This window comes from Siphateles boraxobius, unplaced genomic scaffold (genome assembly GCF_051911475.1).
Source record: "Siphateles boraxobius isolate OS27281-9 unplaced genomic scaffold, OSU_SipBor_1 63, whole genome shotgun sequence".
NCBI classification, from domain to species: domain Eukaryota; kingdom Metazoa; phylum Chordata; class Actinopteri; order Cypriniformes; family Leuciscidae; genus Siphateles; species Siphateles boraxobius.
The window spans coordinates 2,567,422-2,586,413 of NW_027509190.1; the positions used below are offsets into that span (position 1 = coordinate 2,567,422).

The 18,992-nt window shown below is 41.5% G+C and overlaps 13 non-coding genes across 13 annotated transcripts; all 13 read right to left on the reverse strand.

Moving 5' to 3' along the window:
* Positions 1-7,532: 7,532 nt before the first annotated feature.
* On the reverse strand, positions 7,533-7,614 carry trnas-uga (transfer RNA serine (anticodon UGA)). Its single transcript has one exon. It is a non-coding gene; the product is annotated as a tRNA-Ser (tRNA).
* A 279-nt stretch (positions 7,615-7,893) lies between these two features.
* On the reverse strand, positions 7,894-7,975 carry trnas-aga (transfer RNA serine (anticodon AGA)). Its single transcript has one exon. It is a non-coding gene; the product is annotated as a tRNA-Ser (tRNA).
* A 120-nt stretch (positions 7,976-8,095) lies between these two features.
* trnak-uuu (transfer RNA lysine (anticodon UUU)) lies at positions 8,096-8,168 on the reverse strand. The gene has a single exon. It is a non-coding gene; the product is annotated as a tRNA-Lys (tRNA).
* Positions 8,169-9,068: 900 nt separating this feature from the next.
* On the reverse strand, positions 9,069-9,150 carry trnas-aga (transfer RNA serine (anticodon AGA)). The gene has a single exon. It is a non-coding gene; the product is annotated as a tRNA-Ser (tRNA).
* A 120-nt stretch (positions 9,151-9,270) lies between these two features.
* trnak-uuu (transfer RNA lysine (anticodon UUU)) lies at positions 9,271-9,343 on the reverse strand. The gene has a single exon. It is a non-coding gene; the product is annotated as a tRNA-Lys (tRNA).
* A 901-nt stretch (positions 9,344-10,244) lies between these two features.
* trnas-uga (transfer RNA serine (anticodon UGA)) lies at positions 10,245-10,326 on the reverse strand. Its single transcript has one exon. It is a non-coding gene; the product is annotated as a tRNA-Ser (tRNA).
* Positions 10,327-10,446: 120 nt separating this feature from the next.
* On the reverse strand, positions 10,447-10,519 carry trnak-uuu (transfer RNA lysine (anticodon UUU)). The gene has a single exon. It is a non-coding gene; the product is annotated as a tRNA-Lys (tRNA).
* Positions 10,520-11,047: 528 nt separating this feature from the next.
* On the reverse strand, positions 11,048-11,129 carry trnas-uga (transfer RNA serine (anticodon UGA)). Its single transcript has one exon. It is a non-coding gene; the product is annotated as a tRNA-Ser (tRNA).
* A 418-nt stretch (positions 11,130-11,547) lies between these two features.
* trnas-cga (transfer RNA serine (anticodon CGA)) lies at positions 11,548-11,629 on the reverse strand. Its single transcript has one exon. It is a non-coding gene; the product is annotated as a tRNA-Ser (tRNA).
* Positions 11,630-12,071: 442 nt separating this feature from the next.
* On the reverse strand, positions 12,072-12,153 carry trnas-uga (transfer RNA serine (anticodon UGA)). Its single transcript has one exon. It is a non-coding gene; the product is annotated as a tRNA-Ser (tRNA).
* An 876-nt stretch (positions 12,154-13,029) lies between these two features.
* On the reverse strand, positions 13,030-13,111 carry trnas-uga (transfer RNA serine (anticodon UGA)). The gene has a single exon. It is a non-coding gene; the product is annotated as a tRNA-Ser (tRNA).
* A 120-nt stretch (positions 13,112-13,231) lies between these two features.
* On the reverse strand, positions 13,232-13,304 carry trnak-uuu (transfer RNA lysine (anticodon UUU)). The gene has a single exon. It is a non-coding gene; the product is annotated as a tRNA-Lys (tRNA).
* Positions 13,305-14,174: 870 nt separating this feature from the next.
* On the reverse strand, positions 14,175-14,259 carry trnas-uga (transfer RNA serine (anticodon UGA)). Its single transcript has one exon. It is a non-coding gene; the product is annotated as a tRNA-Ser (tRNA).
* Between the last annotated feature and the right edge of the window lie 4,733 nt (positions 14,260-18,992).

The window sequence follows — 18,992 nt, forward strand, 5'->3', positions numbered from 1 at the left end:
GTCATCTCTTGGGCTGGGGTAGTGGAGGGACGGGCTGAAGGGGTTAGAGGAGAAATGTTTGGGAGGTCTGTGGGAGATTTTGAGACATGACACTTCTCAAGGTGCTCTGATAACCTGACAGCACCCATGGCCTTTGTGCCGCAGTGCTCACACTGCTCCTGGACATGGAAGTCTGACAGGTGCTGAGTAAACTGGTCAAAGAGCACTTCCTGAGCACAAAGGGAGCATGTCATGGTATTATCACCGCTCCCTGTCTGCTGTGGACCTGCTGCGGTCCCTGTCTGCTGTGGACCTGCTGCGGTCCCTGTCTGCTGTGGACCTGCTGCGGTCCTTGTCTGCTGTGGACCTGCTGCGGTCCCTGTCTGCTGTGGACCTGCTGCGGTGCTTGTCTGCTGTGGACCTGCTGCGGTCCCTGTCTGCTGTCCTGACTGAGGGAAACAATATTTTGTATTTACTCTCTATATCCTCTTATCCTCTAAATCACACAAAACTCTGCATCAAAACAGTGATTTGGAGAATCAAGCACAACGAAGAACCAGCCATGGGAAACAGCTGTAGAGGAAGCATTTGTCAGCATCTTTGTCTCATATCATATGTTTAAGGATTCAATGACATTACTTACATCATGGTAGCCACATTTGCAGGGGATCTTTTTCTCAAAAATGTCTTTTTTTCTGACCGTTAGGCCAAATGCAGGGGTCAGGGGACAATTCTTTATCCTCTCTAACACTGCCTTCCAACGTCTGCTCCCAGGTCTCTGGCCAGTGGAAAATTTATATTTCCCCTGGGCAAACAGCATCATGACGCCGGTCCAGAATGAATCTGGCTTTCCTTCCTTTGGCATCTCTATAGGACAAGAGGCAGTCATTAGGCTGTTGTAGGCAACATGTAGGTCTACATGCACAGACAGACAGACAGATAGATAGGAAATTATGCAACTACAATATAAGGTTGTATGTTTTTTTCCACAGTCTCAACTAATTTGGTCAGGAATATTTCAAGTCTTAAGTTTCTGAGACACTGTTTCATTTATATTTTTATGCTAATGTGAAATAGTTTGTTCAGATCTCATCAGATGGCATGAACTCACACGGATGGTTGTCGGTTATTAAAAATGTAATCAAAACAGTTTAGTGATGAAAGAAATGGAAAAAAATGATACTCTCTCACTCACAATCTCTCTCTCTCTCACTCTCTCTCTCACACACACACACACACACACACACACACACACACACACACACACACACACATTCACTCACTCACTCTCTCTTTGAAAAAAATGGCTGTTATTTTACAAACTGAAATTGTATGAGAACTGAACTGAAATCACAACACAAGCCAATCCTGTTTCTTCATGTTTGTTAAGAAATGATCATACCCACTCTTTCACTCACTCTTATTCTCTCTCACACACACTTTATAGCACTCTCTTTGAAAACAATTGGTATCTGAAATTGTATGATGAATGACATGAATATATATTAAAAATGGCCGCCGTGGTGTGAGTTTGTGTTACAAGCTGCAGTCTGCTGCCTCTACAATTTGCTTATTAAGATTAATGTGACATATATTTCCCCCTTCTGTGCAATGATCTACTAGTGGTTTAGTAAGAAAGGCAAACTAAACCAATCGTCAGCTGTAAACCATCTAGTTACTGGACCATATCATTTTCTTTTGAGTAAGTGGAAAGAGTTTAGTCTCTCAATGGGTGACGAGACAATTACTCTCCAAAGCATTTTGGACATGATGCATCAAATGAAGCTTGATATGATTTCACACATGGATGCTAAAATTGACTCAATTGGAGCCAATCTGACCAAAATAGATGGATCGCTTCAAATGTTTGGAGAGCAGGTCATCGAGCTTGAGCAGAGAGTCAGCTCAAACGAGGATAATATAACAGATCTGGTCAAACGTGTGAAAGTGCTCGAAAAGGAAAACACTGACCTGAAAGCATGGGCTGAGGATGCTGAGAACCGAAGCAGACGCTCGAATCTACGATTCATTGGCATTCCAGAGAGGGCCGAGACTAAAGATATCCTTGGCTTCATGAGACATCTGATTCCACAACTTCTAGGTGAAGAGAATTTCCCCACTCCTCCAGTGATTGAGCGCTGTCATCGTACAGGTATTCAAAACAACTCCAGAGTCAAGGGTCCTAGGCCGATCTTGGTAAAGTTCCATTATTTCCAGGATAAGCTCAAAATAATGAAACTATCCAGGGAGAATAAGGAGCCCTTACAGTATAAAGGATCTCGTGTCCTTATTTATCCGGACTTCTCCGCAGGTTTGGTCCAGAGACGCCGAGGGTTTGATGCGATTAAGAAAAAGCTCCGTGATCGGGACATTAAGTATGCACTGATGTATCCTTGCACACTGAGAGTTGCTTTTGCTGGTAAGACACAATTCTTTCGCTCACATGAGGAAGCTGAGGAATTCCTTGGTGAACTCTCTATTATGAACTCCTCCATTGACTCTGATATGACAGCCTAAAGTTAGCGATCGAAGGCTAGCGTTAATAGTGCTGCTACACTCAGCTTGTTGATGGACTATCTAACTCTTTAGCTTGCCGGATTGGCATTCAAATTATTATTTATCATTTGTGTTGTTACTGGCATAAATGCTGTTTGAGTGGCTGCTTTCTTTTTGTTTCTTATTTTTTGCAAATCAATGTTGGGAGCTTGGTTGTGACTTGTGAGCAGCCTTACTATTGTTTGCCGTATAATTTGATGCAATTGCCGTAAAATGGCGTAACGCTAAAAGATGGGTTAGTTTATGTTATCTAAATGGGAAGGAATGGATACCTATACGCTGTATAGGCAATTAATAGTTCGTATGTCTGAACACATTAAATATTATAGCATCTACAGTCTCCTATTGTTATTTTTGATCAGTAATATTATTATTTATATGTTATGTTATTTGATGATTTCATTCAGTCTTAATGAAGCTACTACTATAGCATTAATAGACCTAGAATTGTTATTCTGTTATGTTCATTATAGGGGCATGCAGTAAGAGCTGTACACTCTGTACACACTTATGTATATTCTTTTTTGGGTGTGTGTGTGTGTGTGTGTGTGTGTGTGTGTGTGTGTGTGTGTGTGTGTGTGTGTGTGTGTGTGTGTGTGTGTGTGTGTGTGTGTGTGTGTTTGTTTGTTTTGCTCTCCTATTGTCCTTCTCATCACCTACCCTACTAATGTATTATACTATAATCTGCGTTGATGCTTTATATTCATTTTTGCTTACGCATTATGTGTACATTTATCCTATTATTCAGGAGTAATGACTTCTAATACTAAAGGTTTACTAGTAATTCACTTGAATATTAGGAGTTTGCCATCTAAAATTGATTTATTAAAAGCCTGGCTCACTTATAATAAACCACATATAATTACTCTTTCTGAAACCTGGTTAAACAGTGATATTTCTGATGATGAAATCAAACTTGACAACTATGTTCTATTTAGGAAAGACAGGGGCACAAGAGGTGGGGGCCTTTTAACATATGTATCCTCAAATTTGACTGCAGAACTTGTAGTGCCAAGTGAGAATCCTCAGCACTTTGAAGGTCTCTTTGTTAAATTAATTTTTCATGAAAATAAACTTCTTATCATAGGAAATATTTATAAACCTCCAAATGCTCCAGCTGAAACCACTGAATGTATGCTGTCTACCATTAATTATTTAAACGGTGCTATTGAAAAAATTATATTAGGGGACTTTAACTCCAATTGGTTAGTTCACTCTTGTAATAAAGACCGCAATCACTTTAACAGCATAAATTTAACTCAACTTATAACTGAACCTACCAGAGTTGGTCCTAGCTCTTCTTCCTTGATTGATTGGATTCTAGTTTCTCATCCTGGTAGAATTTTAAAATCTGGGGTATTACCTGACTCTCTTAGTGACCATTCTATTGTTTTTTGCATCTGGAAAATCAAAATGCCTCATCTTCCTCCTAAATTAATCAGAGTAAGGAAATCAAATAATATTAATCCTGAATATTTTATTCAAGATATATTAAACATAAATTGGGAGAGATTTCAGTTAATTCCATCTGTTGAAGATGCGTGGAACTACTTTTACTCTGAATTTGTTGAGCTAATAGATAAACATGCTCCATGGAAATCAATCAAAGTTAAGGGTCGTCACTTACCATGGATCAAAGGAGATCTCATATGCTTATTTAAACAAAGAGATAAGGCTTGGAAAAAATATCGTACATCAAATGATCCTGCTGATTGGGGTACTTACAAAGAATTAAGAAATAAATGTAAAACCAATACTAGAAATGCCAAAGCAAATTACTACAATAACTGTTTATCAACTAACTTCAAGAATCCAAAGCAATTCTGGAAGAAAATCAATTCTATAACCAATAAAACCACAAAAAGCCTTTTCTCTCATATCAGAGTAAACAATGAAACAATTAGCGAACCTTTATTAATTGCAGAAGCTTTCAGTCAGCATTTCTCTACAATTGGCAGTTCTTTTTCCTTTTCTTCTCATCTGGATTCTTTTGCGACCCAGAACAGGTGCAATAGATCCTTTTGCTTTAATATTGTTACTCCAGCTGATGTTCAGCAGGTTATTGATGGCATAAACTCTGGAAGCAGTGCTGGCCCAGATGGGCTGGAGATTAAGTTTTATAAACTCGCCTCTTGTGTTCTATCATTCCCACTGGCTGATATATTTAATTTATCGTTGGCAACTTGTGAAATACCCAGTTCATGGAAATGCGCCAGAGTAATTCCTCTTTATAAAGGAGGTGATATCACAGATATTAACAATTACAGACCTATTTCAATTATCAATAGTGTAACAAAAATATTTGAAAAACTAATTTTTAACCAACTTACTAAATATCTTAATGACCAAAATCTATTATCTCCACATCAATCTGGTTTTCGATCAAATTTTTCGACCACCACTGCTCTTCTAAAATTCACAAATGACATACTGTCAGCTTCTGACAGTAATATGCCGACAGGAGCTATATTTATTGATCTTACCAAAGCATTTGATATGGTTGATCATTATCTTCTTTTGGATAAATTGTATGCTATTGGACTTTCCTCTGACTCTTTATTATTTTTTAATTCTTTTCTTCATCACAGAAGTCAGTGTGTTACTTTTCAAGGCAGCCAGTCAGGCTTTAAAATCATAGATAAAGGTGTTCCGCAAGGTTCAGCTTTAGGTCCTCTTTTATTTTCCATTTTTATTAATGACTTACCGCAAATTTGTTCAGACTGTTCAATTCATTTATATGCAGACGACACTGTAATATACTTTTCCAGTTCTGACATTTTACAAATCCAACATTCTTTACAAATGGACTTCAACTTAGTTCAGAAATGGTTTTCTTCTAATAAACTCTTATTGAACAGGAGCAAATCTAAAAGTATGTTGTTTTGCACTCGACTTAATTCTTTACCTTTATCTAAAAATTGGTCTATTAGTTTCCAGGATGGAACATCATTAACAAAAGTTGAAGAATATAAATATCTTGGTCTCTGGCTTGATTCTCAGCTCTCCTTTAAACCTCATATTGATTCAATTTGCAAGAAAGTATACGGGCAATTGAAATCACTTTATCGCTCTGCTGATTGCTTTTCACAACAGGTTCGCAAAAGAATTATTACTCATCTAATATTTCCAATACTTGATTATGCTGATGCCATTTATGGGAACACCTCAGATTTAAATCTTCGTCCTATTTCTGTACTATATAATAGTCTTTGTAGATTTGTGCTTCGATGTCCCTACAGAACTCACCACTGTCAATTGTACGAGTCTTTGAACTGGCTGGCACCCAAGTCAAGGAGGCAATTTCATTGGTCATTACTTATTTTTAAATGCATTCATTTTAATTTCCCTTCATATCTGAAATATTACCTAATTCCTTTTAACACTCAGTACAATTTAAGGCACACGGATCAGTTATTTTTTCATATACCCAGAATTAATAAAGAATTAGGACGTCGTGCATTTAAATTTAAAGCTACATCAGATTGGAACAATCTTCCTTGTTCGCTCAGATCTATAACCTCTTTTTATGTTTTCAAATCATCTCTTTTTACTTATCTTCAAACAATATGTTCTTGTTTTTGATTCCATTTTTTCTTTTTTTTTTTTCTTTTTTTCTTTTTTTTCTTCTATTCAGATATCTGTATGGGTTTATGGATGTTTGTAAGCATATCCATATCTTGTTTGTGTATTTTCATTTTTCGCAGATGGTTTATTGACCTGTTTTTGATGATGGTATGGGACAAATGGGATGGGAGTAAGTTTATGAGAGCATTGTTTGAGTGTGTGTGTTTATGAATGAGAATGTCAATGTATCTAAATGTTTGTAATAGTCCTGTGTTGTATTTACTTTATTTATGATTTTCGACTATGATCTTGTTTGTTGTAAAGAAGGGACCCCCTCGAAAATGAGATGGTTCATCTCAAGGGGCTATCCTTGAAAATAAATAAATAAATAAATAAATAAAAAATATCCAATTCAGTTTACCTTGATGCCTATTTTCTGTGTCAATTTCTTGTCCTATTGCAATAGATGTTATATGGTCAGTTGGTGTAACCAATATTTTGTCTAAAAGACTAATATTTTACAAAAAAAGTTAATATGAATAATAATTTAATACTCTACTACACTGTAATAATGGGTGTTTAAACCATTTGTACTCAAATGGTCAAAGAATAGACATAAAACAAGATGTTTACAGCATATGGTCTTGCTCAGTACAACGAAAAACCCATATCATTTATAATAAAACATATTCTCATAGGATATTACTAAATAAACTACTAATTTCATGCAATTGCATGAACTCTAGGAGGTGTGAAATATTAGATATTGGTCATTTTTTGTGGTTACACCATTTGACAGTTTAACGCGCTGTCAGTTCTATCTTTTGTTAAAAATAGTATAAATTTCATATTAAATAATAATTAACATAGCGATCAGGTTTCTGACCGTCTTATTATTGCCGCGCTCTTATCGTTATTGTAAACTTGTGTCAAAGGCGCAGTTGTTTGTAGCAAATAGCAAGTCCGCGGCACTCTAGGTAACAGCCAGCGAGTGTACTGACACCTAGCGATTAGAAAATATACACGCACCATATTCTCTCTGAAGCAAGATTCTTCCGAAATAAATAGGAGCGTTTCGTTTTCAGTCCTTTCTCTAAGGGTTCGAACCTGAGAGCTCATGCTTTCAAAAAAGGTCCCAGTTTCAATTCACTCGAACATCCAGAGCACATCAAGGGCACGCGCTGTGCACATAAATAGTAGTCTGAAGGACGGGGTGAGGAGAGGTGGTGACATGGAGCTCAATTTCATTGGCACCCAGAAAAACTTGCCATGAACCGGATTCGAACCGGGGTTACTGCGGCCATATTGCAGAGTACTAACAACTATATGATAACTGCGAGCTAACGGTCTACCCGACGTGACTTTTTTTCCTTTTATAAAGTTTAAGCTAGGCCTCTAGAAGGTTACAAACTAAGACAGGCGCATGCTGTCAACGTAGTCGGCAGAATTCGAACCTGCGTGGGGAGACCCCAATGGATTTCAAGTCCATCACCTTAACCACTCGTCCACGACTTCAAGCTGGCTGAAAGGGGCATGTGACCCGTGATTCGAACCGGGGTTGCTGCGGCCACAACGCAGAGTACTAACCACTATACGATCACGGCGAGCTACCGGTCTACCCGACGTGTTCCTGACTACAAAGTGGCCTTGTCATCTTTAGCTTGCAGACAAAACTGTTTCTTACCAACATAACTCTTTTCAAGGGTAATCCTGTAAAAGTGACTTTTTTTCCTTTTATAAAGTTTAAGCTAGGCCTCTAGAAGGTTACAAACTAAGGCAGGCGCATGCTGTCAACGTAGTCGGCAGGATTCGAACCTGCGAGGGGAGACCCCAATGGATTTCTAGTCCATCGCCTTAACCACTCGGCCACGACTACAAGCTGGCTGAAAGGGGCATATCGTTTGGCTTCGTGCCTTGCAGCGTCGCTGCCCGAGGCCAGTGTAGAGCAGCAAGAACTCAACAACAAAACGTACCGCTCCACAAAAAGAGGCTCGTTCGCCCGAACAGGGACTTGAACCCTGGACCCTCAGATTAAAAGTCTGATGCTCTACCGACTGAGCTATCCGGGCTCTTGCTCGAGAAGCGTGCGTGCTGCGTGGGAACGCACAGCAAAATGAATCGTATTGGCGCAGAAAAAAGAGTGTCCTCCAATGCATTGCGTTTCCTTCTTCGAAGATTCAGAACGGCCGTCAAAACGTCTGCTATGTCAAAATATATTTGCAAATTAGTGGGAATGCAGCCTATTAGACTGATGATAATAGTCATTAAAGGAAAATAATGCTAGGAAAAAGAACAAAAACTCACTGCTACTTGTCTGGAAAGCCTCTTCACACGCTTCAATGCTGTTGACTTGCCGCGCTCTTATCGTTATTGTAAACTTGTGTCAAAGGCGCAGTTGTTTGTAGCAAATAGCAAGCCCGCGGCACTCTAGGTAACAGCCAGCGAGTGTACTGACACCTAGCGATTAGAAAATATACACGCACCATATTCTCTCTGAAGCAAGATTCTTCCGAAATAAATAGGAGCGTTTCGTTTTCAGTCTTTTCTCTAAGGGTTCGAACCTGAGACCTCATGCCTTCAAAGAAGGTCCCAGTTTCAATTCACTCGAACATCCAGAGCACATCAAGGGCACGCGCCCTTCACAAAAAAGTAGCCTGAAGGACGGGGTGAGGAGAGGTGGTGACATGGAGCTCAATTTCAATGGCACCCAGAAAACCTTGCCGTGACCCGGATTCGCTGCGGCCACAACGCAGAGTACTAACCACTATACGATCACGGCGAGCTACCGGTCTACCCGACGTGTCCCTGACTACAAAGGGGCCTTGTCATCTTTAGCTTGCAGACAAAACTGTTTCTTACCAACATTACTTTATTCAAGGGTAATCCTGTAACAGTGACTTTTTTTCCTTTTATAAAGTTTAAGCTAGGCCTCCAGAAGGTTACAAACTAAAGCAGACGAATGCTGTCAACGTAGTCGGCAGGATTCGAACCTGCGCTGGGAGACCCCAATGGATTTCTAGTCCATCGCCTTAACCACTCGGCCACGACTACAAGCTGGCTGAAAGTGGCATGTCGTTTGGCTTGGTGCCTTGCAGCGTCGCTGCCCGAGGCCAGTGTAGATCAGCATGAACTCAACAACAAAACGTACCGCTCCACAAAAAGAAGCTCGTTCGCCTGAACAGGGACTTGAACCCTGGACCCTCAGATTAAAAGTCTGATGCTCTACCGACTGAGCTATCCAGGCTCTTGCTCGAGAAGCGTGCGTACTGCGTGGGAACGCAAAGCAAAATGAATCATATTGGCGCAGAAAAAAGAGTGTCCTCCAATGCATTGCGTTTCCTTCTTCGAAGATTCAGAACGGCCGTCAAAACGTCTGCTATGTCAAAATATATTTGCAAATTAGTGGGAATGCAGCCTATTAGACTGATGATAATAGTCACTAAGGAAAATAATGCTAGGAAAAAGAACAAAAACTCACTGCTACATGTCTGCAAAGCCTCTTCACACGCTTCAATGCTGTTGACTGGCCGCGCTCTTATCGTTATTGTAAACTTGTGTCAAAGGCGCAGTTGTTTGTAGCAAATAGCAAGCCCGCGGCACTCTAGGTAACAGCCAGCGAGTGTACTGACACCTAGCGATTAGAAAATGTACACGCACCATATTCTCTTTGAAGCAAGATTCTTCCGAAATAAATAGGAGCGTTTCGTTTTCAGCCTTTTCTCTAAGGGTTCGAACCTGAGAGCTCATGCTTTCAAAGAAGGTCCCAGTTTCAATTCACTCGAACATCCAGAGCACATCAAGGGCACGCGCCGTGCACAAAAAGAGTAGGCCGAAGGACGGGGTGAGGAGAGGTGGTGACATGGAGCTCAATTTCAATGGCACCCAGAAAACCTTGCCCGTGACCCGGATTCGCTGCGGCCACAACGCAGAGTACTAACCACTATACGATCACGGCGAGCTACCGGTCTACCCGACGTGTCCCTGACTACAAAGGGGCCTTGTCATCTTTAGCTTGCAGACAAAACTGTTTCTTACCAACATTACATTATTCAAGGGTAATCCTGTAACAGTGACTTTTTTTCCTTTTATAAAGTTTAAGCTAGGCCTCCAGAAGGTTACAAACTAAAGCAGACGAATGCTGTCAACGTAGTCGGCAGGATTCGAACCTGCGCAGGGAGACCCCAATGGATTTCAAGTGCATCGCCTTAACCACTCGGCCACGACTACAAGCTTTCTGAAAGGGGCATGTCGTTTGGCTTGCTGCCTTGCAGCGTCGTTGCCCGAGGCCAGTGTAGATCAGCAAGAACTCAACAACAAAACGTACCGCTCCACAAAAAGAGGCTCGTTCACCCGAACAGGGACTTGAACCCTGGACCCTCAGATTAAAAGTCTGATGCTTTACCGACTGAGCTATCCGGGCTCTTGCTCGAGAAGCGTGCGTGCTGCGTGCGAACGCACAGCAAAATGAATCGTATTGGCGCAGAAAAAAGAGTGTCCTCCAATGCATTGCGTTTCCTTCTTCGAAGATTCAGAACGGCCGTCAAAACGTCTGCTATGTCAAAATATATTTGCAAATTAGTGGGAATGCAGCCTATTAGACTGATGATAATAGTCATTAAAGGAAAATAATGTTAGGAAAAAGAACAAAAACTCAATGCTACTTGTCTGGAAAGCCTCTTCACACGCTTCAATGCTATTGACTTGCCGCGCTCTTATCGTTATTGTAAACTTGTGTCAAAGGCGCAGTTGTTTGTAGCAAATAGCAAGCCCGCGGCACTCTAGGTAACAGCCAGCGAGTGTACTGACACCTAGCGATTAGAAAATATACACGCACCATATTCTCTCTGAAGCAAGATTCTTCTGAAATAAACAGTGACTTTTTTTCCTTTTATAAAGTTTAAGCTAGGCCTCCAGAAGGTTACAAACTAAAGCAGACGAATGCTGTCAACGTAGTCGGCAGGATTCGAACCTGCGCGGGGAGACCCCAATGGATTTCAAGCCCATCGCCTTAACCACTCGGCCACGACTACAAGCTTTCTGAAAGGTGAATGTCGTTTGGCTTGCTGCCTTGCAGCGTCGCTGCCCGAGGCCAGTGTAGATCAGCAAGAACTCAACAACAAAACGTACCGCTCCACAAAAAGAGGCTCGTTCACCCGAACAGGGACTTGAACCCTGGACCCTCAGATTAAAAGTCTGATGCCGTGACCCGGATTCGCTGCGGCCACAACGCAGAGTACTTACCACTATACGATCACGGCGAGCTACCGATCTACCCGACGTGTCCCTGACTACAAAGGGGCCTTGTCATCTTTAGCTTGCAGACAAAACTGTTTCTTACCAACATAACTCTAATCAAGGGTAATCCTGTAACAGTGACTTTTTTTCCTTTTATAAAGTTTAAGCTAGGCCTCCAAAAGGTTACAAACTAAAGCAGGCGCATGCTGTCAACGTAGTCGGCAGGATTCAAACCTGCGCGGGGAGACCCCAATGGATTTCGAGTCCATCGCATTAACAACTCGGCCACGAGTACAAGCTGGCTGAAAGGGGCATGTCGTTTGGCTTGCTGCCTTGCAGCGTCGTTGCCCGAGGCCAGTGTAGATCAGCAAGAACTCAACAACAAAACGTACCGCTCCACAAAAAGAGGCTCGTTCACCCGAACAGGGACTTGAACCCTGGACCCTCAGATTAAAAGTCTGATGCTTTCTAATCGCTAGGTGCTATTGACTTGCCGCGCTCTTATCGTTATTGTAAACTTGTGTCAAAGGCGCAGTTATTTGTAGCAGATAGCAAGCCCGCGGCACTCTAGGTAACAGCCAGCGAGTGTACTGACACCTAGCGATTAGAAAATATACACGCACCATATTCTCTCTGAAGCAAGATTCTTCCGAAATAAACAGTGACTTTTTTTCCTTTTATAAAGTTTAAGCTAGGCCTCCAGAAGGTTACAAACTAAAGCAGACGAATGCTGTCAACGTAGTCGGCAGGATTCGAACCTGCGCGGGGAGACCCCAATGGATTTCAAGCCCATCGCCTTAACCACTCGGCCACGACTACAAGCTTTCTGAAAGGGGAATGTCGTTTGGCTTGCTGCCTTGCAGCGTCGCTGCCCGAGGCCAGTGTAGATCAGCAAGAACTCAACAACAAAACGTACCGCTCCACAAAAAGAGGCTCGTTCACCCGAACAGGGACTTGAACCCTGGACCCTCAGATTAAAAGTCTGATGCCGTGACCCGGATTCGCTGCGGCCACAACGCAGAGTACTAACCACTATACGATCACGGCGAGCTACCGATCTACCCGACGTGTCCCTGACTACAAAGGGGCCTTGTCATCTTTAGCTTGCAGACAAAACTGTTTCTTACCAACATAACTCTAATCAAGGGTAATCCTGTAACAGTGACTTTTTTTCGCTGACACCTAGCGATTAGAAAATATATACGCACCATATTCTCTCTGAAGCAAGATTCTTCCGAAATAAATAGGAGTGTTTCGTTTTCAGCCTTTTCTCTAAGGGTTCGAACCTGAGAGCTCATGCTTTCAAAGAAGGTCCCAGTTTCAATTCACTCGAACATCCAGAGCACATCAAGGGCACGCGCCGTGCACAAAAAGAGTAGGCCGAAGGACGGGGTGAGGAGAGGTGGTGACATGGAGCTCAATTTCAATGGCACCCAGAAAACCTTGCCGTGACCCGGATTCGCTGCGGCCACAACGCAGAGTACTAACCACTATACGATCACGGCGAGCTACCGGTCTACCCGACGTGTCCCTGACTACAAAGGGGCCTTGTCATCTTTAGCTTGCAGACAAAACTGTTTCTTACCAACATTACTTTATTCAAGGGTAATCCTGTAACAGTGACTTTTTTTCCTTTTATAAAGTTTAAGCTAGGCCTCCAGAAGGTTACAAACTAAAGCAGACGAATGCTGTCAACGTAGTCGGCAGGATTCGAACCTGCGCGGGGAGACCCCAATGGATTTCAAGTGCATCGCCTTAACCACTTGGCCACGACTACAAGCTTTCTGAAAGGGGCATGTCGTTTGGCTTGCTGCCTTGCAGCGTCGTTGCCCGAGGCCAGTGTAGATCAGCAAGAACTCAACAACAAAACGTACCGCTCCACAAAACGAGGCTCGTTCACCCGAACAGGGACTTGAACCCTGGACCCTCAGATTAAAAGTCTGATGCTTTACCGACTGAGCTATCCGGGCTCTTGCTCGAGAAGCGTGCGTGCTGCGTGCGAACGCACAGCAAAATGAATCGTATTGGCGCAGAAAAAAGAGTGTCCTCCAATGCATTGCGTTTCCTTCTTCGAAGATTCAGAACGGCCGTCAAAACGTCTGCTATGTCAAAATATATTTGCAAATTAGTGGGAATGCAGCCTATTAGACTGATGATAATAGTCATTAAAGGAAAATAATGTTAGGAAAAAGAACAAAAACTCACTGCTACTTGTCTGGAAAGCCTCTTCACACGCTTCAATGCTATTGACTTGCCGCGCTCTTATCGTTATTGTAAACTTGTGTCAAAGGCGCAGTTGTTTGTAGCAAATAGCAAGCCCGCGGCACTCTAGGTAACAGCCAGCGAGTGTACTGACACCTAGCGATTAGAAAATATACACGCACCATATTCTCTCTGAAGCAAGATTCTTCCGAAATAAATAGGAGCGTTTCGTTTTCAGCCTTTTCTCTAAGGGTTCGAACCTGAGAGCTCACTCGAACATCCAGAGCACATCAAGAGCACGCGCCGTGCACAAAAAGAGTAGGCCGAAGGACGGGGTGAGGAGAGGTGGTGACATGGAGCTCAATTTCAATGGCACCCAGAAAACCTTGCCGTGACCCGGATTCGCTGCGGCCAAGACGCAGAGTACTAACCACTATACGATCACGGCGAGCTAGCGGTCTACCCGACGTGTCCCTGACTACAAAGGGGCCTTGTCATCTTTAGCTTGCAGACAAAACTGTTTCTTACCAACATAACTCTAATCAAGGTTAATCCTGTAACAGTGACTTTTTTTCCTTTTATAAAGTTTAAGCTAGGCCTCCAAAATTTTACAAACTAAAGCAGGCGCATGCTGTCAACGTAGTCGGCAGGATTCGAACCTGTGCGGGGAGACCCCAATGGATTTCAAGTCCATCGCCTTAACCACTCGGCCAAAGATGGGGCAAAACGGACTGCTAAGGGGGGGGGGAAGAAGGAAAAAAAACGCCAATGGGGGGGGAAAGAAGGGGGAAAAGGCGCCAAAGTCATGGGTTCGAGTCCCAGGGAAAGCAAGAACTGATAATGTAAAATGTGTTCCTTGAAATGCTATTTAAGTTGCTTTGGATAAAAGTGTCTGTCAAATGTGTGAATGTAAGTGTAAAAATGTAAAAAATTAAAAATAAATGATAGAAAAGTCAATATTTAGACCTATTTTACACATTTAGACGCATTTTAGACCTATTTTACCCAATTAAAAAACAATTTGCAAGAATAAAATGTACAACATACTTTGCACAAACATAGTTTATTCCAAAAGCTCGAATGTAACGCACGTTATATGTAATAAAAAAATAAAAAAATATATACAAGTACAAATATATGTAAATACAATTATTTATTATACAATCACTACCACAAAATCTCAAATCCAACATTTACAATAGAAGGAATATATATATATATATATATATATATATATATATATAATTAAAATGGTTTCATATATAATAAACACTACCACAAATTTGGTTTCATAATAATAATATATACATTACATATAATAATAATAATAATATATACACATTCACAAATAAAAGCTCAAATCTATATAACTTTATAATAAATACAAATTTAAATAGCTACATGTAATGATAATAAAAACGTAGTACAATTACAAATAGTTTGATAAATGAATAATAATATATATATAATTAGTTTTTTTGGTAGTTTTATAATAATAATAATATTAATAATAATTAGCCATTTAGATACACATACACACTCACACAATTGCAATGGCTAGATATAATAATAGTAATAATATAACTTCCACAAATAGTTTAATAAAAATGTAGAAAAAATTGTTATATATAAAATATATATACATAAACATATTTTTAAGAGCTTTCCTTCAAATGTACTTAATGCACTAACGTAAAATTTAAAGTTTTATAAAATTATATAAAATTTTCTAAAATTAAAATTATCACAATTATAAAAAATAAAAAATTAAATATAATTGTGAATGAAAGACAAAATAAATCCTAAAGAGACTCTTTCCACTCTGCAATGGTCTGGCCAGCTGCTGGACAGTACCACTTTCCTCTAACCTGGGAATGGCCAGTGAGTTTACTTTTTGATTGGCCACATATTTTACACTCATAATGGTAATGTTCCTTTGTGTGACGCTTCTTCGGGGGCTCCCCTCTTGCCACACGCTCTTGATCCTCAAGTGCTGCCTTGTGCTGTCTCCATGCACGCTGTCGGTTCTGAGGAGGTGGTGGAACTGATGGCTGTTGGCCTGGTGGAAAAGACGACCAACCCTGAGAGTGCGATGGTGGAACCGATGGCTGTTGGCACGGCTGAAGAGAAGACCAACCCTGAGAGTGCGATGGTGGAACCGATGGCTGTTGGCACGGCTGAAGAGAAGACCAACCCTGAGAGTGCGATGGTGGAACCGATGGCTGTTGGCACGGCTGAAGAGAAGACCAACCCTGAGAGTGCGATGGTGGAACCGATGGCTGTTGGCCTGGTGGAAAAGACGACCAACCCTGAGAGTGCGATGGTGGAACTGATGGCGGTTGGCCTGGTGGAAAAGACGACCAACCCTGAGAGTGCGATGGTGGAACCGATGGCTGTTGGCACGGCTGAAGAGAAGACCAACCCTGAGAGTGCGATGGTGGAACCGATGGCTGTTGGCCTGGTGGAAAAGACGACCAACCCTGAGAGTGCGATGGTGGAACTGATGGCGGTTGGCCTGGTGGAAAAGACGACCAACCCTGAGAGTGCGATGGTGGAACTGATGGCGGTTGGCCTGGTGGAAAAGACGACCAACCCTGAGAGTGCGATGGTGGAACTGATGGCGGTTGGCCTGGTGGAAAAGACGACCAACCCTGAGAGTGCGATGGTGGAAAAGACAAATCAGAATTCCCAGGCCAGACATGCCACCCAGGAAAGTGCTGGGCCCCAGGCCAGTCTGTGCCAGATGGAGATGTGTCTACAAGCCCAGTGTCTGTGTGCGTAATAGAAGACACTGCAGTTCCAGTTCGTGCACATTTACGTTGGCGTATAACTGCCTCACCCTCCCGATTTTCAGGCTCCTGGAACTCAATGGCAACATGTCCATGTTCAACAGGTGCAGATGGGAGTTCTCTAGGCTTTGGCAGTGGCTCCTTTGCCAAACCAACAGGCTGGGGAAGCTCCACTCCTTGTAGCAAGGTGTCCCGGTCAGTTCTTTTCTGTCTGTCGAGAAGCCTGGGAAAGAATAACAGACATTTTTAGCTTTACCCACAGTACATTTACAAAACATCTCTACTGATTTGTTTTTATAAACTATGTACACTAAACTATTCAAAAACTATCCATCACTTGGATACTTCAGCATTAAAGGAACACGCCGACTTTTTGGGACTTTAGCTTATTCACCGTATCTCCGAAGCACTGCTACTTCTGTGGAGTGATTTACTCCAACTCTGAGCAAACTCTCTGCTCCTCACCAGTTCTCAGGTGCTGCGAGTAAATCACTCCGTCCAAGTAGCAGTGCTTCACCTTCTGAGAATATACTTCCCAGTATGTATATGGTTAGAAGAAGCCTGCGTCTCATATGGCCTTGTTATTTGTACACACTGTTGCTATACAAATCACAACATGTAAATAGGAAAATGTTGATGTTATTTTGTCACTTATTGGGAGCAGTATGCTAGATGGAGCCATTTACCTCCAGTATTTGTGCTAAGCTAGGCCAGCGGTGGGGGCGTCGGATAGAGTTACAGCACGCACGTAGATTAGAAGGGTATGTATGGACTTATCTGACTCTGGGGGATACGGTGAATAAGCTAAAGTCCCAAAAAGTCAGCGTGTTCCTTTAACATTCAGCAATATTATCAATTTGACTATACTGACATTATTGGACAATAACTAAACTGATAACATTACAGCTGATTTATAGCCGAATTGACCTCATTTCGTAATTGATGAACTTCGCACTTTGTGAACATTATCAGAGAAAAACAGACTGTGGAATGTCTCAACTGACAAATCAGAATCAAGCATTTCAGAAAGCTGTGTAATAAGCAATAACGTATTCTAAACCGTAACATTCTGAATTTCTGAAAAGCTTTTGTGAAACAATGTATGCATTTATTACCAAATTTTTTAAATCCTTTTTTTGGCAGACATATAAAAGGTTGCAAGTTTCAAAATGAGACGGTGTCTGAAAACAATGTATACATTTAATGTATGTTATATACAAATACATGTGGAATAGAGAATAGTTCAAAAGATTTATTATTTCAGAAGTGCAGTCGTTCATCATAGGAATAGATTTCATATTACTGAAGTGAATTTAGGAAGCTGAAATCCAACTCACCATGAAGACACTGTGGTGTTGTTTATAGTAACTAGCACCAAGTTGGTCTGGTCTAGTAGCTCTCTGCAGTCTTCAAGCAGCTGCTTGATGTGGCTATAAATCATCACAATTGCCTGAGGAATGGGAAAGGTTTTGCCCTTGTTATCTTTAGGCCTATTTCTGGCTTCCCTGAATTCCTTCAGAAGCTTGAGTGCAACACATTCTGAAACCCTGTTGGCATCAGGTCTCTGGGCAGCCTGACCATGAGTCATGAACAGTCTGTGAATAAAAAGATGCATGATTGTATTATGTATGATTAGTATTCTATGGTTCATTAAAGCTTTGTAAACATATAGACTGATTATGTTTTGGAATTGTATGGCAATGAGAGATAGACTTTATGATCTATCCTGGATCTCATCAAAACAGTTTTTTGAAAGTATTTTTAACCTTTGAAAGGAATTAAATTATACAGGGAGCATTCAACAAGACTCAAATTTAACACCGGTGCATTACAATTTAACTCACCCCTCAGGTGCTTGCTGACCAGGGGCTGAGCCACTACGCTTCCGAGAAGCTCTCCAAGGACCTTCCAAGGTCTTTTTCTTGCACTTAAGGGAATACTTGGAGGGGGACTGATCAATGGTATGCAAATACGAATACAACCGCAAGATCTCTGCTATCTCGTTAGTTGATAAACCAGTGATCGTGCGGTTGAGACTGACGAGATAGCCTGCCAGGTTATCCACTGCCTCCCATCCAGGAACACCCCTTGAATCACATCTACTGTCCTAGAAATGGAAACAAAAACAGAATCCTGGATTAGGAAATTATTTTGATACTTTGATAAACCATTCACAAATTACAAGCATCAGGTATTAGAAACTTTACCGGAGCTGGTGTGCTGGGCCCAGCACAGGAAATGTCTTCAATGTCAGGACTGTAAGAGCCACCACTTGGCACACTGGTTTCCTAGATTTTTTAAAAACATTTTAAAGAGAAGAATAAACTTCAGTTACAAAATTGACTGTTCAAATTGACTATTATTAATCTTTTAATTAAATGAACGTTTAATCATGAAGCAACTCATTCATTGCTCCTAAAAACATTAACATTCCTATGTAATTTTAATTCAAAACGATCAAGAAAATTGACATTACCAGAGGTGAGATCAATGAATCACCATGACTGCTGGAACTTGCAAGGGTGTGTGTGCCCAAATTGAGGTCTGCCGCATCACATATTGTGACATCCAGACACTCATCCTCCTGAACTTCAACCTCCATCTCTGGCAAGGCGATTTCATGTTGCTCCAGTGGAGAAAGCAGGTCTCCTCTGTCAGACTGTGCCA